The 27,964-nt window shown below is 35.2% G+C and overlaps 1 long non-coding RNA gene across 1 annotated transcript; it reads right to left on the reverse strand.

The window, feature by feature from the left end:
- Positions 1 to 3,894: 3,894 nt before the first annotated feature.
- On the reverse strand, positions 3,895 to 25,501 carry LOC147839633 (uncharacterized). The gene is made up of 3 exons (XR_015514648.2): positions 25,381 to 25,501; positions 16,999 to 17,210; positions 3,895 to 4,046 (listed from the first exon to the last, which is right to left on the reverse strand). It is a non-coding gene; the product is annotated as an uncharacterized LOC147839633 (long non-coding RNA).
- Positions 25,502 to 27,964: the final 2,463 nt, after the last annotated feature.

The following is a 27,964-nucleotide window of genomic DNA, read 5'->3' on the forward strand; positions in this document are numbered from 1 at the left end:
GGAGGAAACCCACGCGAACGCAGGGAGAACATGCAAACTCCACACAGAAATGCCAACTTAGCCGATGCTCGAACTAGCAACCCAGCGACCTTCTTGCTGTGAGGCAACAGCACTACCTACTGCACCACTGCTTCGCCCTAATTTGTTTTAATTTAATTTAATTTTTCTGCTTCTTTTCGGCTTAGTCCCTTTATTAATCTGTGGTTGCCACAGAGGAATGAACCACTAACTTATACACAGCGGATGCGCTTCCAGCTGCAACCCGATACTGGGAAACAGACACACACAGACTCACACACTCATACACAACGGCCAACGGAACACCCGCAGGAAACCCACGCCAACACGGGGAGAACATGCAAACTTCAAACAGAAATGCCAACTGGCCTAGCCGGGACTCGAACCAGCGACCTTCTTGCTGTAAGGCGAAAGTGCTAACCACTGAGCCACCGTGTCATCCTTTTTGATCAACTAAAAAAGTAAAAGCTTCAAGTAGTCTTCAATTGTGGTCTGTTTTATTTTTCAGGATTCTCTGATGAACAGAGGGTGCAAAAGCTCAGCATTTCCTTGAAACAGAATCTCCTGTGGCATTACAGACGTCTTTACTGTCAGTCTGAAAACAGGAGAAAGTTCTGAATGAATGGAGAGAGTAAATCAGGGCTGTTCTGTTCAATACGGCTATAACTCAGCTTCAGCAGGACTAACGCTTTGCTCTCTGGAGAAATAAAACCCGCTCTCTTGCTTTACCGGCACTTTACTCATGCTTATTCTGAGCAGATTCTCTCTCTCCTTTTCTGTCCTTTCTTCTCCAGCAGAAGCAGCTACAACTCTTGGTCTTTAGGAAACTTTCTCTTAAATAATTTAAACAAATGTGATCCAGATCCTGTCAGAATTTCTGACGTTGGTGTGATTTTGCAGATGTAGGTGTTTTGAGTTTAGGAATACTGTAAATAAAAGCTGCTGAGCAAATAAAAATGTCAAATTAAATAAAGATTCATGCATTCATTTTCCTTCAGCTAAGTCCCTCAATTAATCAGGGGTCGCCACAGCGGAATGAACCGCTAACTTATCCAGCATATGTTTTACGCAGCGGATGCCCTTCCAGCCACAACCCAGAACTGGGAAACACCCATTCACTCTCACATTCACACTCGTACACTTCGGCCAATTTAGCTTTATCAATATAGTGGATGTGTTTGGACTGTGAAGGAAACTGGAGCACACAGAGAAAACCCACGCCAACACGTGCAAACTCTACACAGAAATGCCAACTGACCCAGCTGGGACTCGAACCAGCGACCCTCTTGCTGTGAGGCAACAGTGCTAATCACTGAACCACTGTGTTGGACTAAATAAATATAATTAAATACAATAAAAAAGTTTTGGGAATAATAATAAAATTAAAATTGCAGCTGGAAGGGCATCCGCTGCGTGAAACATATGCTAGATAAGTTGGCGATTCATTCCGCTGCGGCGACCCCAGATTAATAAAGGGACTAAGCTGAAAAGAAAATTAATGAATAAATGGATAAATAAAATAAATAAATATATATGATATATTTACACCCCTTTTGAAAGTGTATATTTTTATCCATTTCTCATTAAATATAGCCAATATATTTTGTTGCATTTAAACAAAACTGTTTTATTAAACATTGATATCCATTAAAATATTAGTTATATATATATAGTTGAGGACAAAAAAAAAAAAAAAAAAAAAAAAAAAAATATATATATATATATATATATATATATATATATATATATATATATATATATATATATATATATATATATATATATATATATATATTGAATGATGTCCTGTGTGGACAGATGTAATGCAGTATGAGGCTTCAGACATGAAGTGATATATGCTGCTTTCAGATTAAGTGTCATATGGACTGGAACCAGTCTGTTTCCAATGTTTTTGACACTGAACATCTTAAATACTCCATACTCAATTAGTATGTTGTGTCTCGTTGACCGCCTGCCGTGTCTCTTTATTGGTAAACAGCAATCTGGATCTTTAACGCGTGTAGAGAGAGAGCGACACTTGAGGCCTGATGCACATTAACGCTAACGATAATGAGGGGAAACAGACCTACAGCAACACTTAACTACAGTCATTCAGACAAACGCTGCACTTACAGGAGCACAAATGAACAAGAGTTGTGTTTGTCTGAGAAGAAATAGATGCTGCGTGATAGAGGATGTTCTGAGCAGTTGCTAGAGCATAACGATGCAGTTGCTAAGGCATTCTGATTGGTTGCTAGGGTGCAGTTTTTTTAAGTAACCGATTACAAATACTCAAATTACTGTTAAAAGTTTAATAATGCATACTTTCACTTTTGTATGAGTGCATTTAAGTGTGTGCAGAAATCTGACATCATTTACTCTATTTACTTATTTATGTAAATGTGTGTAAATATGTATTAATTTAGTTTTTATTTTAATTTCAGTAATATTATTGAGTAAATACTTATATCATTTTTTAAAATGTTCTATTTTCTGCCCTTTCAGTAAAAATATTATATCAGAAACTGGCTTTGTTTAACAAGCATTTAGATTTGCATTGTAAACCTCAAATAAAAATGTATTAATTACTTTATAAATCTTTATTTATTTTATTTCAACTTCCAAGTTTTTAGTTACTATACTCTCAAAATCATTCTGAATTAATCCACATACATACATTTTTTTTTACAAAATTGTTTACAGAAATAGCAAAAAACAACAACAATCAGAATACATTTACACTACAAAATACACACAGACAACAATTGTGCTTCAATCAGATTACAATCCGACTAAACTCGAACAACAATCAGACTACAATCGAACTACAATCAGACAACAATGAGACAACAATGGGACTACATTTAATCTACACCGTACTGCAGTCAAACTACAATCGGACTTCAACTGAACTATAATCAGACTACAATCGGACAACATTTGGACTACAATCGGACTACAGTCAGACAACATTTGAACTACAGACTAAACTTGGGCAACAACCGAACTACTATCAGACTACAATCAGACTATACTTGAACAACAATATGACTACAATCGGACAACAATCAGACTACATTTGAACCACAATCTCACTACAATCTGACTACAAACTACAATCAGACAACAACACTACATTTAAACTACAACTGAACTACACTTGGACAGCAATCAGACTACCATCGGATTAGAATCAGACTACATTTGAACTACAATTGGACTACAATCGAACAACAATCAGACTACATTTGAACTACAACTGGACAACAATCAGACTACAATTGGACAACAATCAGACTACAATTGAACTACAATCAGACAACACTCGGGCAACAATCAGACTACATTTGAACTAAAATTAAACTACACTTGGACTACATTTGAGCTACAATTAGACTACATTCAAACTACAATCGAATTACAATCAGACTACACGGACAAAAATCGGACTACATTTGTACTACAATCAGACTAAACTTGGACAACAATCGGACTACATTTGAACTACAGTCAGACTACACTCAGACTACAATTGAACTACATTAAGACTGCAATTGGACTACACTGGACTACAGTCATACTACATTTAAACTACAATCAGACTACAATTGGACTACAATCAGACTGCAATCAGGCTACTATTGGACTTCATTCATAACTTTATTAATATATAATATAAAATAAATATATTTAAAGATTTATTTTAACATATATATATTTTTTAGATATATTTTCCCTCTTGGAACAACATAATACGATTTGCATTATAACAGTATTTACTGGTTAGTGACCAGTTAATGTCAAATGGCCATTTTTAGTCTGTTTTGTGGTACAGCAGGATAAATCCATTGTCTTGAGCAGATGATGGATTCAAACCAGCATCCTTTATTTATCCTCTGTTTATTAGTCCTGAGCTTTAACCACTAAACCACAGCAACAGAGCTCATTTTCTGTCTGACCTTCTGAAAGTCGTCAGGGCTTTGTGTTCATCAGCTGTCATTACTGGACGGAAATATCATCATCACCCCCTGTGGAAAACACTGCAGTGTTATAATGCATTTAAAACGTCTCATCATCGCCAAAACACAGTAAAACAAAACAATTGTGTCTGCGGCTCTTGATGTGTGGCGTCAGAGGCTTTGATTATGATGAAGATTTGGGATGTTATATTTAGATCGTCTGTGTTTAAACTCCCTCAGGCTCGCCGCTGTTGTCAATCTGCTTTCATGGAGAATCCAGACAGAAAATAGCTGTTTGCATCCAGCTATTTTTATGTGCATTTTGAAATATTAAGTAACAATAAGTGCCAAGATGTGCATAAAAATGTATATGCACAACTGAATTAGTTGGATAAACTTTTCATCAGATAAAAAAAAAAGTGCTATGATGGAAACACATTTACTGAATTAATTCCAGCACGCGCATCAGTAAAGTGATATGATTTAGTTTGAACAAATGATAAATGGGACACATACAGTTTTGTCAGATTGGGCGGTTTCCTGCAGGATTGGGTGGTCTTGAATTTGATTCTTTGGGTGAAAAATGGCACAGGCGGGTTGACAAAATTTGGGTGGTTTTGAAACGTAAATTTTAAATACAACTTAAAATGTAACTGTGTGCTCCTATTCCATTCATTTCAATTGAACTACAATCGAACTGCACTGAAACTACAATTGGGCAACAATAGGACTACAGTCAGACTACAATCGGACTACTTTTGGACTACAGTCAGATTACAATCAGAAACAATTAGACTACAGTCAGACTACAATTGCTACAGACTACAACAGACTGCAATTGGACAACATTTGAACTACAGTCAAAATACAATCTAACAACAATCGAACTACAATCAAACAACAATCTGACAACAATTTGACTACAGTCAGACTACAATTGAACATTAATCGGACTACTTTTGGACTACAGTCAGACTACAATCAGACAACAATTAGACTACAGTCAGACTACAATTGGACAATAATCTGACTGCAATCGGACAATATTTGAACTACAGTCAAAACTACAATTGGACTACAATCAAACAACAATCTGTCAACAAGCGGACTACATTCAGACTACAATTGGACAACAATTGGAATACAGTCAGACTACAATCAGACTACTTTTGGACTACAGTCAGACTACAATCAGAAAACAATTAGACAACAGCCAGACTACAATTGTACAATAATCAGACTGCAATCGGACAACATTTGAACTACAGTCAAATGACAATCTTACAACAATCAGACTACAATCAAACAACAATCAGACTACATTCAGACTACAATTGGACAGCAATCAGACTACAATCGGACAACTTTTAGACTACAGTAAGACTATAATCAGAAAACAAGTAGATTACAGTCAGACTACAATTGCACAATAATCAGAATGCAATTGGACAACATTTGAACTACAGTCAAACTACAATCTAGCAACAATCGGACTACAATCAGACAACAATCAAACAACAATCGGACAACAATCGGACTACAGTCAGACTACAATTCAACTATAATCAGACAACATTTGAACTAGTCAGGCTACAGCCTGACAACAACTGGACTACAATCAGACTACAATCAAAAAACAAATTAGACTACAATTCAACTACAATCAGACTTCAACCAGGCAACATTTTAACTACAGCCAGACTACAGTCTGACAACAATCAGACTACAATCAGATTACAGTTTGACAACAATCGGCAAACAATTAGACTACTTGAACTACACACTACACAGACAACAATCAAAACAAAATGTAATTGTGTGCTCCTATTCCATTCACTTAGTAGTGTCCAGCGCATAGCAGGAAAGTTGTAATAAAATCTGACTCCCTAGACAAATCTGACTGCCCTTTGCGTGCACACGCATCACACAGCGCCTATAGTTTAAGCTCACAGAGGTTTATTGTGACACTTTTATTGATAATTATTTTCCGCAATTGACTGCAAGGACAAACAAAAGCGCTGTCTGATTGACAAGCAGCACCTAATTATGTTCAAAAGAATTTTAAATGCCAAATAGGATGAATTTATACCCCATTTTGAAAGTAAAACATTTTCCAATACAGGGGTTCCCAAACTTTTCAACCCGCGACCCTGAAAACAACAATGCCTATGACTCGCAACCCCCAAATTTCTCGGAGGTGGTTATAAATATACAAACATTGCTCATACAACAATAGATGTTTTATTTATTTATTTATTTTTTCATTTAGAGATTGTACGAAAGTGTCTGGTGCAAACCGGTGCAACTGCTCAAGACATGTGAAGATCAGATTATTTTTTATGTCCTGATATGAAGAGTCGAATAGGGTGTCCAAACATTTCACACGATGTGTTGGTGGGATTTGTATTCAGCAGAATTGTGGAGTGGGTTTGTTTTGTGTAGTGGACAAGAGCTTGTGTATGAGCTGCTCTTGTTCTGCTGCTGGATTTCTTCAGTCAGCCGAGAATCCGCTGTGGTTTCATTAGAGCACAGAAGCAGATCTGGCAACCGAATGAAGATGTTTTTTGACATTTGTGTGTTGCTGTATTGGAAATCTTTGCATTTGTCAAGACAGCTCAGATGCAGCTAAACTCCCTTCACATCTTAAGATACAAATAAAGCATTTGAACAACTACAGTTTATACACGGATTTATGTAATTATGGAATCATTTTCATCCCAACTAAATTGGAAATTAATCATAAAATATTTAGCGATTATATTACTATTATTACTATTGTGATTTTTATGACTACAATCATGATTTTATTATGACAGCCAACTATTAATCTAATCTAACATTATTCCATACCATGGGGTAGCATAGCACTTATTATTATTGTTGCTGTTGTTGTTTCTTAATGTTTGCCATTATAAGTGTGACAGACAATCATTAATATAATTATAAATGATAATAATTAATTTTTTATAATACTTATTAATAATTTTTGTTTTTGTCAATTATTATAAGAAATATTTAATATAATTACTGTTGTTATTTAAGTACAATGACAGATTAATAATATAAATTGTAAATAATGATGTACTTTAGTAATAATAATAGTTATTATAATAATAATAATTATAACTATTACAATTTATCATATTAATATTAATTGATATGATTTGTTTATTACAATTCTCAAACCCCCCCCCCACACACACACACATACACACACACACACACACACACACACACACAAACATTAAATGATAAGTATAATAATTTAGTTATTATAACAACTGTTTATTATTATTATATTTATTATTATTATGACTACCATAAATTATATTAACTTAAATTTAATATTGATTAATTTAATGTAATTTATTACGTTAATAAAATGAATATATATAAATATTTATAAATATATAAATATTTATTTATTTATTTTTTATTATTCATCCATTCATTTTCTTTCGGCATATTCCCTTTATTAATCTTGGGTCGCCACAGCGAAATGAACCGCCAACTTATCCAGTATATATTTTACGCAGTGGATGCCCTTCCAGCTGCAACACATCACTGAGAAACACCCATGCACACCCATACACTATGGACATACACAGCGACCTACTTGCTGTGTGGCGACAGCGCTACCCTCTGCGCCAACGCGCCGCCCAAGTTATAATTACAATTGTTTGTATTATTATTATTATTACAGTCATCCATAACATAATACAAATTTATGTTAAGACTATAAGCCATCCTTTTCACTCCTGGTTAATCCTTAATAAATCCCAATAGATTTACAGAAGGCTGTCATGAATCATTATCTCAGCCTTGTCCTGATTTAACATTTTACTGCTTTCATCTGCACTTCAATAAATGTAACAGATACTTCAAGAGTTTAATTATTCATCATAGGTGTGTGTGTGTGTGTGATTAACACCAAAACCTTATCTGCACGTGCCTCCATAATCTATTAAAACAAGCAACATGTTCATCTTCCGCCAATGATTGATTGGACTATTTTTGTTTTACTGTGAGGGTTTGCAGTAAGTGAATGAGCTGTAAAGCCATCAAAAGTCTTGTAAATGCAATTACGGTGATTGTAAATGCAGTACTAAAGTTAACGGTGTTCAGTAAGATAATTAAATCAAGAACATACAGTTGAAGTCAGAAATATTATAGCCCTTCTGAATTATCAGCCTCCCTGTACATTTTTGTTCCCCAATTTCTGTTTCAAGAGTTCCCCCTTAGATATGCTTAGCATTTATAGCAGGTTTGGCATGCTGTCCCAGGAGAGAACCCTGAGCTCGGAGATATTTGAGCTCAGGGCTCCCGCACGGTCAATAAGCATATCAGGAGATCTGAGATCAGGTAGGTCTCGAGAGCTTGCCCTTTAGAAAAGGAAGGAAAGGATGAGATAGGGTGGAAGGATTAGAGTAGGGAGAAAATGATCCATTTATAGTAAACTAGGATCACTCTGAATGGATTATTACTGATTACAGATGAGCGGCCAGCAGTGCTCAATCATATCACATGCTCCACTCGAAATTAGTTTATGAAACTTCACTTAACGAAAGGACGATTTCTAAACTTAATAGTTTTAATAACTTATTTCTAGTAACTGATTTTTTATCTTTGCGCTTTGTGCTTATGATGACAGCACATAATATTTGACTAGATTTTCTTCAAGACACTGGTATTCAGCTTAAAGTGACATTTAACCCTTGTGCACGACTCAAATGTACAACCCTTTTGTTGTTCGGGATGAAAACATCCACTGAATTAAACTCAGATGCATCAATGCATCAGATAAAAAATGCATCAGATAAATATAAATAAATTTTGCATAAATCTGTTAGGGCGAGGCAGTGGCGCAGTAGGTAGTGCTGTCGCCTCACAGCAAGAAGGTAGCTGGGTCACTGGTTCGAACCTCGGCTCAGTTGGCGTTTCTGTGTGGAGTTTGCATGTTCTCCCTGCGTTCGCGTGGGTTTCCTCCGGGTGCTCCGGTTTCTACAGTCCAAAGACATGTGGTACAGGTGAATTGGGTAGGCTAAACTGTCTGTAGTGTATGCGTGTGTGTCTGTGTGTGTGAATGTGTGTGTGGATGTTTCCTAGAGATGGGTTGCGGCTGGAAGGGCATCCGCTGCGTAAAAACTTGCTGGATAAGTTGGCGGTTCATTCTGCTGTGGCAACCCCGGATTAATAAAGGGACTAAGCCGACAAGAAAATGAATGAATGAATGAATAATTCTGTTAATCAACCACAGTCCAGATAAAAAAAATACTAAATGTTTTTTTAAAATTACAGGCTTTTAACTCTTTAATTGCCAAATTCACAAATTATGTCACTAATTTGGTTTAAAAAAACACACACAAAATGAAGTATTTGCAATGTAAAAAGTAATTGTGGACTGGACACACAATTGTGAATAGCTCTTCGAACGAAGATTTTTCAGGACCACACTCGAAACCAGGAATATACCATCCACAACGGCAGTATTGCTGAACCTGGAAGTAAGGAGATCCACAAATTTGTATTCTTTGTTACTACGAATTAACGAACACAGGGAGAACATGCAAACTCCACACAGAAACGCCAACTGACCCAGCCGAGGCTCGAACCAGCGACCTTCTTGCTGTGAGGCAACAGCACTACCTACTGCGCCACTGCGTCACCTGATCATTTATTATACCCTGCTGAATATGTTAACTTTGGGGTCTGAAAAAATTGTAGCTGTTTATGAGGCATGTGCCTTTAAGTGCAAATGAGGTGGTTCTCCCCACACATGTTTAACTTTGCACTGTTTTTGCATGTCTACATGTGTCAAATGTGACAGGATACAAGTTAATATACACTGCTGTATGGATATACGTAATGCTACTGTACAAAATAAACCAGATTTATTATGCTCCTGTCAATCAGTTACTATAAAACAAACTATATTTAACTGTGTGCAAACATGAACAAAGAAATTTATGTAGCTTTAACAGCATTATAATGTTTTAATCACTCTTCATTTGCCGGACTCATCCAGACAAATCATTTATTTAGAGTTTGATCAGAATTGTCCTCCGTCTGCTCGTACCTCTGAGTTCTCCATCACTCAAGCTTGTGTATCCCCTCATAATCAGTTTTAATCAGTGTTATTTAGGTTGGCGTGGAGCTGTGATCGGGACAGATATCTGCCAGAGCCGTATGTGATTAAACAGGACTCAGATCATCAATGGATCAGCGCTCGAGCGTTTCGACAGCATCCAGAGACAAAACCCCTCTGAAAACCAGGATCAATAGGGAGAATCAGGCCTTCAGTTTCAGACATCAGGCCCTTATGCTGATCTACAGCCACAGATACTCTGTAAATCTGAGTAAACGATGGTAAATCCTGCTACACCAATCTGAGTTTTGCAGTGCATTAGTTACTGTCTGCTTCTGCTTATCTGAAATTATATTACAGTATGTTTGGAGACAGTCTGTACACAGCAATTAATAACCTGTTAACTTGCCATTGAATGATTATAATAATTATCTAAATGTGTGTTTTTCATATTTGACTACTGGAATATTATGTAGTCATGTAGAGATGATAATTTAGAAGCCATATTTGTTGCTTTTGTAATAAAAAGCCAATAAGTTGCCACTTTTTTCTGTGGATGTGTATGTAGGACGTATCTCTGAAGAAACATACCCTAAGTAACGTATTTCAGACTCACAAAAATGTAGACAGTGCCCTCTAGTGGATTTGACATATGAAACGTACAACGGAACGTACCCTAATAAATGCATTTAAGATTTGCAAAAAATATAGCACCCTCTAGTGGATTTGACATCTAAAACGTACAACAAAACGTACCCTAATTAATGCATTCACAATTTGCAAAAAATGTAAGCAGCGCCCACTAGTGGAGTTGACATCTGAAACATACCCTAATAAATGCATTTAAGATTTGCAAAAAAAAAAACATAGAAAGCGCATTTCAAGAACACAAAAATGTAGATGGCGCTCCTTAGTAGATTTGACATCTAAAACGTGCAACAAAACATACCCTTATAAATGCATTTAAGATTTGCAAAAAAACGTAGACAGCACCCTCTAGTGGATTTGACATCTGAAACATGCAATAAAATCTACCCTAAGTAACTTATTTCAGATTTGTACAAATGTAGACAGCGCTCTCTAGTGGATTAGACATCTGAAATATTCAATAAACATACCCTAAGTAACTTATTTCCAGTGGTGTAAAGTAACTAGTTACAAATACTCAAATACCTGTAATAGAGTAGTTTTTCTCAGGAATTGTAATTTAGTAAGTAGTTTTAAAAATGTGTACTTTTACTTTCTTTTGAGCACATTTGCAGTGCAGTAAGCAGTACTTTTACTCCACTACTTTTCTTCAACCTTCAGTCACTACTTTATTTTCTCTTGTCTATGGGGATTAGAAAAATCAGTCCTGTGATTCCTGTCCAATCAAATCACATATAGAAGGTAAATCGCCTCATAATGAACTACCTCAAAATAGGGTTGATCAAAAGAAATATATTAATGCAATTGAAATATAAAATATATGAATTGATGTTTACTTTAAACTTATTATAAATATATAATATTAAAATATATTTTTTTTGTCAAATAATTTTGTGGCTAAAGAGTATCGGTTTCAGCACCGTTTTGGCACTGGTACCGTTTTAAAAGTATCGATTTAGCACCGGCATTGAAATAACCCCAAACGAGACCCAACCCTACTTAACATGTGCGCTTTATAATTGCAGTAAACTGTTTGGAAGCATAAAAGTGTACAAGCATCCAAAATCTACATGCATTGACTCAGGGACTGTTGCATGACATATGCATGACACTGATGAGAAGATGACGGATGTTTACTGTATGATGATCGAAATGGCCTTAAACATCCAGCAGGCACAAGATGTCAACATGATGTCAGAATGAAGTTGTACCCCAGTGTCATGGGGATGTTGCATTTTGTTTTACCATGAAAATCATGGGAGTGTCAGCATGTGATGCCAAAATGACTTTGGATGTTTGCTCGACATTGGATTTTGGTCACTTTCCAACACAACCTAAAGTCAACCAAATATCAACGTCATTTGATGTTGTTATTGAACAAATAACATTGTCCTTAGATGCTGGCTAGACAATCTAACCTAATGTTAATGTCTTATGATGTTGTGTGCCTGCTGGGCAAAAACTCGATGCACCACAGAATGATACGTTTACACATACATGCACAAATTACATGTAAACGCATCAGCTTTTAAAAGCGTAATACTCACTACTCACTAATCTTGAGTACTTTTGAAATGGCTACCCTTTACTCGTACTTTGAGTAATATTTACAACAGATACTGTTACTCTACTTTACATTTTTAGGCAAGTAATGGTACTTTTACTTGAGTATGATTTTTCAGTACTCTTTCCACCACTGCTTATTTCAGATTCTTAAAAATGTAGACAGCGCCCTCTAGTGTATATGACATCAGAAACGTACAACAAAACATACTCTAATATATTTTAATCTTGCAAAAAATGTAGACGGCGCCCTCTAATAGATTTGACATCTAAAACATGCAACAAAACATACCCTAATAAATGTATTTAAGATTTGCAAAAAAACGTAGCTGATCAACTAATCAAGGTGTTCAAGACTACTAGTTACTTTTAAGCAGGTGTAAGTTGGAGGTGGTTGGACATAAACTATGCAGAGCTGCGGCCCTCCAGGAATTGGGTTTGAGACTATTGATCTATGCCAATGAAGAGTCTAAAAAATCTTCAACTTTTAATTATACATGGTTCTGAGGGAGATTTTTCATGAGAAACAGCTTTGAAGCAGAAAATCTCAGCAAAAAAAAAAAAAAGTTTCTGTTGGCTCTCTAATTTTACTTAAAAACTTATATCTTAAACCAACTCTCTCTCTCTCTCTCTCTCTCTCTCTCTCTCTCTCTCTCTCTCTCTCTCTCTCTCTCTATATATATATATATATATATATATATATATATATATATATATATATATATACACATACATATACACATGTATATACATACATATACACACACATATATATATATATATATATATATATATATATACATATATACATATACACACACACACATATATATATATATATATATATATATATATATATATATATATATATATATATATATATATATATATATATATATATATATATATTAAGAATTACAAACATAAACAGTGATAAAAGCCAAAATATTATTTTATATAACATTTTATATTAATGTTATATACGTATAGGCAAAATGATTAGCCTTTCTGTGAAATGTAATATTTTTAGTCTAATATCTCCAACTTTTCATTGCATGTTTCTGGGGACTTCTTTTTTCTCGGGAGAAACAACTTTTAAGCAGAATATAATAAGGGGAAGATATAAGGGGAAAAAGTCTCCATCTAATGACTAGAAGAATCAATTTATTGAAGATATTTAAGTGACAGTGTTAGTGATGTTTCTTTCCTGTGGGAAAGCTGGAGCACCAACAAAACAAAAGCAGAATGGAGTTGTTCGTTTTGCATTATTAATACTGATAAAAGCATCGAACTGGTGTAAAATCTGACTCTTAACCCCAACAACAGTTTGGCCTTCATTTACTATCATTGTTTGTGCGATTTTGCACGTTTTTATGAATTGCTCCAGTCACAAATTGTATTACTAATTCACATCCTAAAATAAAAAGGAAACACAGTTTAGCACTTTAGGCTCTTTAGTTTTGCATCCCACAGCAAATTGTGTTATGTAAAATAATGAGCTCTCCACAGAAGCTTATTACAGGACATCTTTTATTTCTGCACTGGCTAAAATAATGTTTTTTCTTACAGTAATGCCAAGAAGAATTTCTTCTGTAGTCAGTAGAAAAGATCTGCTGTCTGGACTCCAGCTAACCTGACAGACATAATTAGCTGTAATAAATGGTCTGAAATGTGTGAAGTCATTAGCGACTCAAGTCTGTAAATAACACATATGCTGCATTTTTGAGTTTGTGCTGGTATAGCTCCTATAGAGAGTCTGTATTGATTGTGTTTGTTGTTCTTTGTGTTCCTCTCAGTTTGTTCAACCTTTTTTTTTTTTGCGCTTTTTAGCTTGGGAACTTGGAGGACATGAGCAAAGAGTCTATGCAGGATCACAAGAAATAAAAAAAACGCTTTCAAACCTTGACATTACAAGTTTTCAATGTCTTAGCAAGTGCTGTAAGTTCATATGGACAAGAGTATTTGTTACCTAAACTTCAAATTAAATGTTACATCAATGCAATAATGGCTAACACTTTACAATAATGTTGTATTATAGGTAATGTTAGCACTGGTTACCCTTACAGTAGGTGAACTAGATGAACTAAATTGACTGTTGTATATGAGTGTGTGTGAGAATGTGAGCGTTTGTGGGTGTTTCCCAGTGCTGGAAGGGCATTTGCTGTGTAAAACTGCTGTAACAGTTGGCGGTTCATTCCTCTGTGGCGACCTCTGATAAATCAGACAAAGCCGAAATTAATGAGTAAATAATTAGCTAATGTGTTTACTATCATAAATAAACAATATGTTGATTACAGTATTTATTCATGTTTGTTAATGTTAGCTGGTTATTAAGATGAAAATACAGTCGTTCATGTTAACTCAAGGTGCATTAATGTTAAGTAGCATGCATTCAGATATTAATCATGCATTAGTAAAAATTAAACTATGATTAATACATGCTTTATACGTATTTTACATCAATATTTCAGGTTAGTAAATACATTAACTAATGAAACCTTGTAAAGTGTGACCCAATAATGATAACACATACAATTCTCGCTATAAATAAACTATTAACTATGATTTTGCCTCAATAACTTTTACTTTGCTGCTTATTAATAGCTATTAAAGTAGTATTTGGGGTAGAATTAGGAATGTAGAATAAGATCACGCATCATATGTACTTTATATGTATTAATAATCAGCTAATATCTTAATAAAAGGCACTAGTTAACAGTCAGAATTTGTACGTAACTACAATTCTAGAAACTTATCGATCAGGATAATTTTTCTTTAAAGGCAAATAAAGACTGTAATGCAAGCCAAAATATTCAATATCATAGATCAGTGGTTCTCAAACTGTGGTACGTGTACCACTAGTGGTACGCAGGCTTCCTTCTAATGGTACGCAGAGGAATCCTACATGTCATGTATACAACCAACATATATTTAAAAATTTATCAAAAATGGTTTGAATATAAATATGATGACATATAGCCAATATTTATGAGGTCCAAGCAACATTTCCAGGTTTTGATGAATAGGATACTAAAGGTTAATACTTTACATTTAAGTACAGCAGTTTTTTTGTCATTTTTACTTTTTAGGAACAATAACCTACCATTTTAATGAACCTTTAAAAGCACATATATAACTTTAAACATTGACATTTTTTTTGTTTGTTTGTTTTTTATAATGTTACTATTTATAATGTTTAAAGTGGCTGATAATAATAAATATTCTTAATAATAGTAGTTAATTTACCACGTTTTTAAACTGTGCAGAGCTGTAGCTGTTTTACTGGGCCTACTATGCTACTGTATTTCAATACTGGGCATTATGGTGGTACTCGGAGAAACAATTTTTTCTGAGGTGGTACTTGATGAAAAAAGTTTGAGAATTACTGTCATAGATGTATATTTACTGAGCTAAATTGCAAGTTTCACCACAGATGTGGAGCCAAACTAGAGGCATGACTTTAGAAAGACATTATTGTATTTTTACACGTTTCAGAAAATGTTGACTGGCAATATTTGTTTTATTAAGATAGACAGTGACATTTTAAATATATATTTTGTCACGTATTTCCCAAGTGCTGATTAACAAAAGGATTTGTCCAACACATTTTAAAACATAATAGTTTTTAATAACTTATTTCTAATAGCTCATTTCTTTTGTCGATATCATAATGACTACATCATATTTTACTAGTTATTTTACAAGATTTATTAACTAGGTTAGTTAGCTTAAATAAGCAAGTCATTAGACAGCCGTGGTATGAATTGAAATACCACGATTGAAAAACAATTGAAAAACAATATTCTTTGGGGGGGCTAATAATATTGACCTCAGAAATGATTTTTTTTTTTTTACTCAAGTCAAACTAAGGGCATACTCACACTATGTACAGTTGCCTTGAACAGGGCCGAAGCACGCTTGTCCCCCCTTCACTTACTTAATGCTGCATTACACAGTGCACAGAAGATCATTTTCAAACACCCATAATATTCATTCATTCATTCATTCATTTTCTTGTCGGCTTAGTCCCTTTATTAATCCGGGTTCGCCACAGCGGAATGAACCGCCAACTTATCCAGCAAGTTTTTACGCAGCGGATGCCCTTCCAGCCGCAACCTATCTCTGGGAAAACACCCATAATAGGGGTTCTTTAAAAACAACAAAAAAAAAAAAACAAGAGAAAATGTGCATTAAAAAATATTGGAAACAGTATTCATTGATTCCGTGGTAAAAACAAAATATATTATGAAAGCCATTAGCTAAATTATTCAAAATATCTCTTAATTTTGTATTTAGCAGAAGAAAGAAACTTGGCTCCAGGTTCTAGACTAAGTTTAAATAATATGACTGCTTTTAATGTAAGGTATCTGGAGCCTCCACATTTATTAAAGCACATTTATTTAGTGCAATGTTAAAAAGTAAAGCAGGGGGCCAATTTCTGTTCATTATCAAGAAATTGAGTTTCTAAATATTAAGCATGCATGAACATTTTTAAGGTATTAATCAGATTTCAGACAGAAAAATACCAACAATAGAGCAGTCTCACTGTATCTGACCCCTAACCAAATGCCATTAATAACTCTAGTGATTGTTTTGGTTTTGAACATGTATGAGTAAACGATGACTGAGTTTTCATATTTGGATGAACTACTGTATCCCTTTAATACTCTCTTTATCAAACAGCACTAATAAGATGTGAACCTGTAATGTGGTGCAGCATCAAACCTCTGAAGTTTCAGCGATCAAACGAATCCTTGAAGGAGGGACTGAAGGTGGACGTGTCCTTCATTAGACCGCATTGAGGAGTTGATCTTCGTATTTGTGAAATGATTAAGATGCAGCAGGAGGATGGGAGGACGGACGGATGGGCGGATCAGTCATGATTGATCGGGAACCTGTAGAGCTTCACCATCACGTCTTTCACACCTTTATGATTTCTGAAAACATCAACAGATCTGAGTTCACCATTACTGCATAAAGGTAAAAACGGGATATTATACACAAACACAACTGTATTTCATGACCATTTACATTTGTGCAAGATGACTTGAATTGTATCCAAGGTGAGCATTTTATTAGAACAGTCTTTTCTGGAAATCAGATCTATGAGTTATACAGTACCAAATGTGTTCCAAAACCAACAATTAAGAAAAAATATAAATTAGGCCATTTGCATTATCACATTTTGTCCATTATAGTAACATTTGCATTGTAAATATAAAAAAAAAAAAAAAAAATATATATATATATATATATATATATATATATATATATATATATATATATATATATATATATATATATATACTTAAAAAAACAGTTCATTTATTAATTTTATTTTCGGCTTAGTACCTTTATGAAAGAGCCCCTATTGTGGGTTTTTGCCCTTCCATGCAGTCTGTAACACAGCACTAAGTGAATGAAACTTCCAGCTGAGGTTTAAATCTGAAAGTGCAGCATGTTTAAAACTATTTATTCTTTACTGCAGGGGTGGGGAACCTTTTTTCTATCAAGGGCCATTAACATTTTTGTAACATCCTTTATGGGCCATAATAAATTATAGGGCTGCTTGATTATGGGAAAAATCATAATCATGATTATTTTGGTCATAATTGTAATCACGATTATTCAAAACGATTATCAGTTGAATTCAAAATTATTTGCTCTCCTGTGAATTTTGTTTTTTTTATATATAAATATTTCCCAAATGATGTTTAACAGGAATTTTTCACAATATTTCCTATAATATTTTTTCTTCTGGAGAAAGTCTTACTTGTTTTATTTTGGCTAGAATAAAAGCAGTTTTTTAATATTTTGAAACCTATTTTAAGGTCAATATTATTAGCCCCCTTAAGCAATATATATTTTTGATTGTCTGCAGAAGAAACTACTTGTAAACAATGACTTGCCTAATTACACTAATTAAGCCCTTGGATGTCACTTTAAGCTGAATGCTAGTATCTTGAAGAATATCTAGTAAAATATAATGTTATCATAGCAAAGAAGAAAGAAATCAGTTATTAGAAATGAGTTATTAAATCTGTTGTTTAAAAATGGGTTGAAAATAAATCTTTCCATTTAACATAAATTGGGGGGAAAGGGTCGCTAATAATTCAGGAGGGCAAATAAATCTGATTTTAACTGTATATATGCACAGATATTTTCCTCCCTGTAAATAAGAAAAGGGAAATAAATACAATAGAATAAAAATATGAAACAAACTGTGCTTTAAGCATCTTCACAGTAAGAAAAGCACTTTAGCTACAAAAGTCCTTCAGTCAAGAGCAGTAAGGGATTTTCTCCTTTTGTTGTTTGATTAATAATAAAAACAGTCGGCAGCAGGAATAGTGCGCACTGTCACTTTAAGAATAGTGCGGCTCTGATATGGTTTTTCTTTCACATGTCTTTTGATTCTCAACTTGTCCGCTTTTTACACAAATGAGGTTTAATATGAATAATCACTAAACACCGCGCTCTGACACAAATGTGCATGTATTTGAGCATTAAAGCGCTCTCATTAAGATGGCGTTAGATGTGTGTGCTCTGCTCGTCTCCGAGGCTAAGCGTGCACACACATACAGAAGCATGCCATGCGGTTTCGTTCGCACTATTAAAAATATGAATGATTCGAACGTACATCAATGAATGATGCGCATCCTGTGCTGCAAACGTTACATTATAGCACATCCATTTAGTCATTTTCATGTGAAACTGAGCTTTGCAGAGCAACAAATGTGAACAACTGTCACGTTCTATAACAGACATTTTTTTTTTTTTTCCTGAGGGGTGATTTTGAATTGACGGATGGGGCCGGATCAAATGATCTCGCGGGCCGCATACGGCCGGAGACCGGACGTTCCCCACCCCTGCTTTAGTGAAATATTTGACTCAGAGTTGAATAAATGAATCGAGTTGGGTTCGGATCTTTTGTTTGATTGCATCGACATTGATACGGTACATCACCAAATATGTAGTTCCAGTTCCGGTAAAAAGGAGCGCTGTCCTGCTGAAGAATTTGCCCTCTCCTGTGGTTTGTAATGTAATGGGCAGGACAAATGTCTTGATACCTCAGGCTGTTGATGTTGCCATCCACTCTGCAGATCTCTTGCACGCCCCCATACTCAATGCAACCCCAAACCATGATTTTTCTTTCACCAAACTTGACTGATTTCTGTCAGAATCTTGGCTCCATGCGGGTTCCAGTACATCTTCTGCAGTATCTGTGATGATTAGGACGCAGTTCAACAGATGATTCAGCAGAAAAATCCACCTTCTGCCACTTTTCCAAATGATCAACTAAAAGTTATTATTTGTTGCTCTTAGTACTGATCGACAACAAGACTTTTGTCAGTTAGTGTTTGTCCTTCTGTTTGAATGTTGTCATTTGAAAGTGTTTTTTGTTCTGTCTTGTTAGAAAGAAATTGCAAAAAATGTGTAGTTTTGAAAAACAATAGACAATTTATATTAAAGACACAAATGTCCACACAATTCTGTAATCACCCAAACATGTTTAGGGCGTCCTCTATTTCTCTGATGGACTGGTGAACTCACACACATTCGCGAGATCTGACCGTCCCTGTCCTTGAAAGCAATTATGACGATCCATAAATATGCAGAAAACAGCGTCTCATTGAGCTGTCACATGAAAGTCGCTGAAAGTGAAATGACATCTGAAGTCCTCGTGGTTTGCGCAGATGCTGGAGGTCGTGTGTTTCTCCTTGTGTTTATGAGCGCACGATTATCAATGTCTTCTGGCTGGTTGTGCATGTGCTGTGTGTGTATGAGTGTGTAAGTGTGTGTGTGTGCTTGATGAAGCAGGACAGATCTCTTCCTCCAGACATTTACAATCAGGACAAACGAGAATCGCTGCAAGACCAGTATGCGTATGTGTGTCTGAGTGTGTGTGTGTTTCTTCCTTAAGACACTGCCTGAATTAGAGACATTTGTGTGTATTGCGTGTGTGTGTGTGTGTGTGTGTTCTCAGACCAGGGTCTGAATGATGAAAAGAAACTTCAGTGAAACCAGCATTAGTTTTATGTCTCGTGAAAAATATCCACATCAGAGAAATGCCCTACAGTATGTATAGCTCTGTGTTTTTTTTTCATTGTTTTTAATTGGACAAATAAATATAAATTTATTTTTTTATTATATTATATAAGTAAATAATTGGATTTATTTAGTTAGGGTTAGGGTTAGTTAAATTTTTTTTAAAGATAATTTGTTTTCTTTATCAATCTTTGCATTTTAATTCAAGAGTTCACACTTAGCTGTAGGGGAATTACCAACCTACATGTCACACATGACGTCACATGGATTTAAACGCGCAAAGAGGTTGCAAAAAAAAAAAGACTGACTGCATTAGCAAACATGTTGTGTTTTGCGGTAGAATGCCAAATTCAAAAGTCCAAAAATAGAAAACTTAAATTTTACCGTACACCACACTGCTTTTAATGCCAACCGCAGACGTCTTTGGCTAACAGCCATCATAAGAGCTGAATGGAGTGAGGACCTAATTAAAAATGCTGGACTCTGCAGTTCTCATTTCATATCAGGTTAGTTCACGCTATGCTGAATCATACACATTACTCATTTTTGAATGATTTCAGCAAAAACAGTTCAATATGGTGAATTAAACTGCGGACACTGAATGCTCAGAATGAAATGTAAAGATGTATGTTCACATACCCTGCCGTACATGTGTAGTACTCTGTCAGACTGCAGTTGTTTTGCTTGTTGATGATTACCCAGGCCTTGTATATCTTCGTCTTCTTCCCTTGTCTTTGGCTAGGCAGAACCTCGGGTTTTAGCACTACAAAGCTTTGGTAATTTATGGAGCATTATTTCCTGCACATGACCACACAGAACAACATTGTAGGCATCCAAAGACTTGTAGGCCTTTAACTTCTCTCTTGTGAAATCACTTGGAGCTTCAATGAGATTGAATATTTGGGGCTGGATGTTTGGCCATTTCGTCTTATCCATTGGGAGGGTGCTATCGCAAATGGACCGGTCAGATGAATGCCGCTCACTTTTTTCAATTTTGCAGATTAACTGTGCTAATCACTGGGTGACGAGCTGTCATAATACGCTGATAGCATTATGTAAATAATATATATATTGTAGCCCCTTTCACACATACAGACCTTTCCGGAAAATTACGGGCAATTTTCCGGAAAGGTTGTATGTGTGAACAGGTCCTTTTTGAAAATACCGGTAAATTCGTTCTAGCTATTTTCCGGAAAGAGAAGTTGTAACATTACCGGTAATTTGCGTTTCTGTGAATGCAGAAGGAAGATTGCCGGAAAGAGCGTGTGCACGTCTAGAACGTGCTGACGTGAGACGTCTGCTTTAGCCAATCACAACAGTCAGACGCATTCACGTCTGCGCGGTTTATGAGAATAAAAGCCTTTGAATATTTTCCCAGACGCGTTTAGCTGCTAGAAGTTACTCAGATCACGTTTATATGTTCTTTTTATTGCCAACTGTGTAAATAATCATCGATAAGATGCTTATGATAAGCCGCTGTTTGTTTACCTTCAAGCTTTGCGTGTGCCTGTGAAAAAGCCTGTGAGCACCTGCACACACACATATTATGAACATCTCGACATGCGAAACTGATCCTCCATATGTTTTCATTGAAGTTGTTCCCAATACTGATCATCCACAGAGTTTGTAATGTAGTCAAATGTTTACAAATACAAGCGCAGCCTTTTAAGGCTCATTTGTGGTGAATGATGTCAGAATTTACCGGTATTTTGGAATGGATGTGTGAACAGTCTTTTCTGGAAAATTTCCGTAACATCCTCACCTGTGTGAGCAGCGCTTTTTTGAATACACCGGTAAAGTCGTTCCGGAAATTTTCCGGATATTTACCGGTATCACTGTGTGAAAGGGGCTAATATGTAATCAATATAACTTATTTCTAAGGCAACAACAAACTTTGTACCGCCTCACTGTAAATGCTAGCACTCCAGAATGTTTATAAACCAGTTATTCGCCTATTACATGATACTGATTGCAGGTTTGGCATGCTGTCCCTGGAGAGAACCCTGAGCTCAGAGCTACTTGAGCCCAGGGCTCCAGCCTGGTTGTATTGCATAGAAGGGGGTCCGAGGTCAGGAAGGTCTCGAGAGCTCTCCCTGGTAAGGATGAAAGGGCGTGGATGGGGGTATTCTTCAAAAATAAAGATACTGGAAGTGAAACAAGCTGGGCTCTTTACTGAAGGCTAGTGCTGCGTCCCAAATGGCACAATATACAATATGCTGAGATCAGCATCCCATAATGTATTTCACAACCGTAAATAAATGGAAAATCCTTGTGAATCACAAAATACAAATAATAATAATAATAATATTAATAATCATGTGCATGAACAATAATACAAATGAGAGTAAATCTGCTCAAGTGTTGAGTTCAGAAGTGAAAACTGAGGGTCTGCAAAACAAAACAAAAAAGCGATCTGATATTCAGCTGCGTTTTAGACAAAAAACACAAGTAAAAACACCTTTGACCAAAACCCTCTTTTCCCTTTGAGAGATGGACGAGCCGGTCATAGTAAATATTGGCTGATTGCTGGTTTGCTGATTACCGTTTTTTTCAGATGTCAGCTTTCATGACCAAAAACATGAGGAGCATCACCCGCAGATACAGCGTTTCCATGGCAACTGCCTCTAAAGCTGCAGTCCAGTGGCTGTGAATATGGTGAACCGAGTCAATAATTCATAAAGCTCTGAAATACACACTGGAGAAACACACAACAGTTTCTCTCAATGATACAGTCGGTTAAAATATGGTCAAATATACTGAGTGTCAATAAGGAATGATCAATGATTTCATTCATTTTCCTTCGGCTTACTCCCTTTATTTATCAGAGGTCGCCACAACGGAATGAACCGCCAACTTATTGCCTTTCCAGCTGCAACCCAGTACTGGGAAACACCTATACACACTTATTCACACACACAAACACACACACACACACACACACACACACACACACATACACACATACACACTTATACAAATTAGTTTAATCAATTCTTCTATAGCGCATGTGTTTGGACTCTTGGGGAAACCGGGGCACCTGGAGGAAACCCACGCCAACATGGGGAGAACATGCAAACTCCACACAGAAATGCCAACTGACCCTGCCGGGACTCAAACCAGCGACCTTCTTGCTGTGAGACGAACGTGCTATTGATATATAATTTCATTATTATTATTTTATATTATAGTTTTTGTTTATGTAATTGATGTTAAGTGTTATTATGAATATAATTATGTTAAGTTTGCCGTTTGTGTTATATTTAAAGCACTATACATGTCAGAATGAATTGCCCCAAGGGGATTAATAAAGCTTTTAAACTAATAACTCATTAACTATATTAACTTTTCTTAGATATTTGACCTGTTTTTTCTTACTAATATATTAATTTATTTATATTATTTAATTTAGGTATTCTAAAGTGTTTTTAGATGTAAAATAAATGTTAATCATTACATTTATTTACAAAATATACATGTAAACACATTTTGTAAAGCATTTATTTTACACAGGGCGAAGCAGTGGCGCAGTAGGTAGTGCTGTCGCCTCACAGCAATAAGGTCGCTGGTTCGAGCCTCGGCTCAGTTGGCGTTTCTGTGTGGAGTTTGCATGTTCTCCCTGTGTTCGCGTGGGTTTCCTCCGGGTGCTCCGGTTTCCCCCACAGTCCAAAGACATGCAGTACAGGTGAATTGGGTAGACTAAATTGTCCGTAGTGTGTGAGTGTGTGAATGTGTGTGTGGATGTTTCCCAGAGATGAGTTGCAGCTGGAAGGGCATCCGCTGCGTAAAAACTTGCTGGATAAGTTGGCGGTTCATTCCGCTGTGGCGACCCCGAATTGATAAAGGGACTAGAAATGAATGACAAGAAAATGAATGAATGAATGAATATTTTACACATGCCATACTTTTATTGACACCCTTGGTAAATATGAAAAAAGATGGCTGGGGAAAAGTTATTATTGTTTAACCTTTTGCTCAAAATAATAACAAAAAACTAAAGAAACTTGATTTTTTTGGATATTAGAGGCTTATTTCTGGAAAACCTTTCACCTCAGGTAAAAAAATACTTTCTTTTATATGTTTGCCAATAATGGTGGTGCTCATATGATCATCATTTATCCTTCTGTAAACTGAACTCAGACCACTGGAACTACAGGATGCAAATCCTTTGAGGCTAGATGCTTATATTCCACTCATATTCAACAACCTGATTTCACCAAGTAGGACATGTTCCTGGATTAACATCTACTGTATGTTGATCCTGAACCAACATGCAATCAGCCAATCAGAATTAAATATGTTTACAATTTATGTTAAGTTTAGGCCTACGTCTAGGTTTATGCATTACTGCATGATTGATATCCAACTATTATTCCCCTCTGATTTTGGGAATAATTTACAGTAATGGTTGGGTTTAGGGGTAGAGAATAGTTATGAATTACATTTTCCAACCAGAATGATGTTCAAAGATTAACATAGATGTTAATCCTGCCCCGTATTTGGCAAAATCATGACATGCCATATTATTCACAGCTACGTCGCCATCTTAGAAAGGTCAACATTTCATTTGTTTATGATATTAAAATTAAATACATTATTGACAAATACATTATAAACACATTTGATTTTGGGTGTATTGTAAAGCCCTTACAAAAATTAACCATGTTTTTTTTTCTTTTGGCACATGTTATTTGTAAAACCATTGTTTTTTTACCAACAACATGGTAAATCTGTGGTTTTCATTATTTAACTATACAAAAAACAAACATCATTAAAAAAAACTAATTATTATTAGTCAACCCTAGTTATTTTTCACAAGGGAACAGTATGAGTGCTTATAAATAAATAAACAATAATAAAATATATGCTTTACCCTGCTATAAATGTCATTTACAAGAGCGTTTAACCCATTTACTCTGTACAATCAGCATTAAGGTGAATTGATATCTATGAGAAAGCAGGTGCTTGCCACGTCTGACAATTTGACCTTTCCAATATGGCGGCGATCGTTCAAAGTCCATAATAAGTCAAGAGTGAAAATAGTGATATCTGCTGCCGCCTTACCGTGTGTTTTGGGACGTGGGCTTTTGTGAATATACATGTAGAGGGCGTTATTTTTCTTCCTGTTGTCTGCTAGAACAACTAGCCCAGCGTCTTCACCACAAGCCAAACAAATGCCGCGAAGAAGTAAGTCACGTGACCGGATTTTCAGCGCGCCAAAACGTCTTGTATCTTCCCCTCAGCGTTTTTAAAGAACTGATGCCGCCTGTTCAAAACTTTTTATTTTATTAATAAGATAACAGTCGCTTTCAGAGCCTGGTATCACTTACTGTGAATGTCATCTTCATACTTCTGATGTAATTGTGGAAGTCCTGTGGCAAAAAAGATGAAGAAACACACCAAAACTACTACTAAGCATAAACAACTAGATATAAGGTAAATAAAACAATATAATGGTCACACCCTTTACTTTTTAGACCATTTTGAGCGATGTTAAACAATAACAGTGGTCCTAATGTATTTCCTGAATTACATTTTTATCTTCCATATCGCTCCCAGGAATCCAAAAAGGTCCACATATTAAGAAATAATATTATGGAAGCTGTTTTGACATTTAAGATATAAATAAATTACCTCTTGTTACAGTTATTCAATACTTTGATAACAAGCAGGGAATGTTCATAGTCGAATGACATGAGCACATTGAAATGGTCTATATGTTTTGGGTATGTACATTTACTACTATCATCTTTTTATTAAAACGTTTAAAGACTTTGTTCTTTTAGAATTCATAATGCATATGTGTCCACATCGAAATATGCTTATTTTTTAACTTAAGCAAATAGTTTAACTCTCTATCCGCTTGTTAGGTGGTGACGTACGTAATAATACTGTTTCTGGGTCCAAGCCACCACTCATTTGAGTTGAGAAATTATTTATGATCGCTTTTTATTCATATCACACATTAAAGTTAATTTTACATAAAGTCATAGTGTACACAACAATCTCTGGGCTTGCTGCATAACAAATATCAAAACTTCAAAAATAAAAAAAATGGACATACTGTATGTATATATATATATATATATATATATATATATATATATATATATATATATATATATATATATATATATAACGATTGTGATCTTCGAAAGTATTAAATCACTTTGTGAACGTTTATTATTACCATTTCATTAGTCTTCCCATACAGTTGAATAGAGCAATTGGACCCGGAAGCCGCTTCGTGTGACGTCATAGTTAACAAGCGGATAAGATATTTAGAGACTCTCAAAACAAACTTCTTAGTTTTTTGTTTTATTTTTATTGTTTAATGTTGCATTTTAGAAATGGGTACCACTTTAGTTATTTTTTTTAGTTAGACCATTATATTTACCAGATTTATATGTAGCATATTTAAATATTTTCAATTGCATTGTTTTTGTTTGCAGATGTTGGGATTTCGATGTGTTTTGCGATTTAATTTTGTAGCCAAGCTTCAGCCCAATATCGTAGCTTCTTACTGCTAAAATGCAGTGAGTGTTAGTTAAAAAAAGGAACTGAAAATATATTAACCTTTTATTCAAATTTGTTGTTAAGCATTCAGAAATGAAACACTCATTTTGCTCTAGAGCAAACAGTAAGCACAAATAAAATGACCTTACCTTTCTGTAAACAAGTTAACTCAAATTAGGAAGATAATTATAAAAACAAAAAATAATAATGACAAAAATACACAACACTCAGCATACTAACATTGCTGAAACAACTCCGAATTTGTACTTTGCTGTTGCTTGCAACCAGCAGATTGAGTGTCACTGTAAAAACAGTTGACTTTTAAGCAACACACTTCACATGTGGTGCTTTTATAGGTGCTGGTTGTTGTGTTTCACTGTGCTGTGACAACAATTCTTACAAATTACTTGTTTTTGTTTGGTGTCTGTGACTTTTATTCCCATATTCCCAATGTCCTTTTTTATATTAATTTGTCTGTTAATGCTTCTAAAGCGTCATCATCCCACTCGTCCACGCTTTCCTGTTTGTTTGTTTTTTGTTGTGGGCGTTCCGCATAGTTCGGTTGCGCAATTTTGATTGGGCAGATCGAAAGTGTGCTCACTCAATTGTCTAGTAAGACTATCACACACAGACGGCAGTGACGCATTTGCTCTGGGAAATTACACATAAATTTGAAGTCAGAATTATTAGCCCCCCTGTTTATTTTTTCCCCTAATTTCTGTTTAACGGAGAGAAGATTTTTTTTAAACACATTTCTAATCATAATAGTTTCAATAACTCATTTCTAATAACTGATTTATTTTATCTTTGCCATGATGACAGTAAATAATATTTGACTAGATATTTTTCAAGACACTACTATACAGCTTAAAGGGACATTTAAAGGCTTAACTAGATTAATTAGGGTAACTAGGCAGGTTAGTGTAATTAGGCAAGTTTTTGTATAACGATGGTTTGTTCTGTTGACTATCGAAAACAAATTTAGCTTAAAAGGGCTAATAAATTTGACCTTAAAATGGTGTTTAAAACATTAAAAACTGCTTTTATTCTAGCTGAAATAAAACAAATAAGACTTTCTCCAGAAGAAAAAATATTATCAGACATCCTGTGAAAATTTCCTTGCTCTGTTAAG

This window comes from Danio rerio, chromosome 18, assembly GCF_052040795.2.
Source record: "Danio rerio strain M-AB ecotype USA chromosome 18, GRCz13ab, whole genome shotgun sequence".
NCBI lineage: Eukaryota > Metazoa > Chordata > Actinopteri > Cypriniformes > Danionidae > Danio > Danio rerio.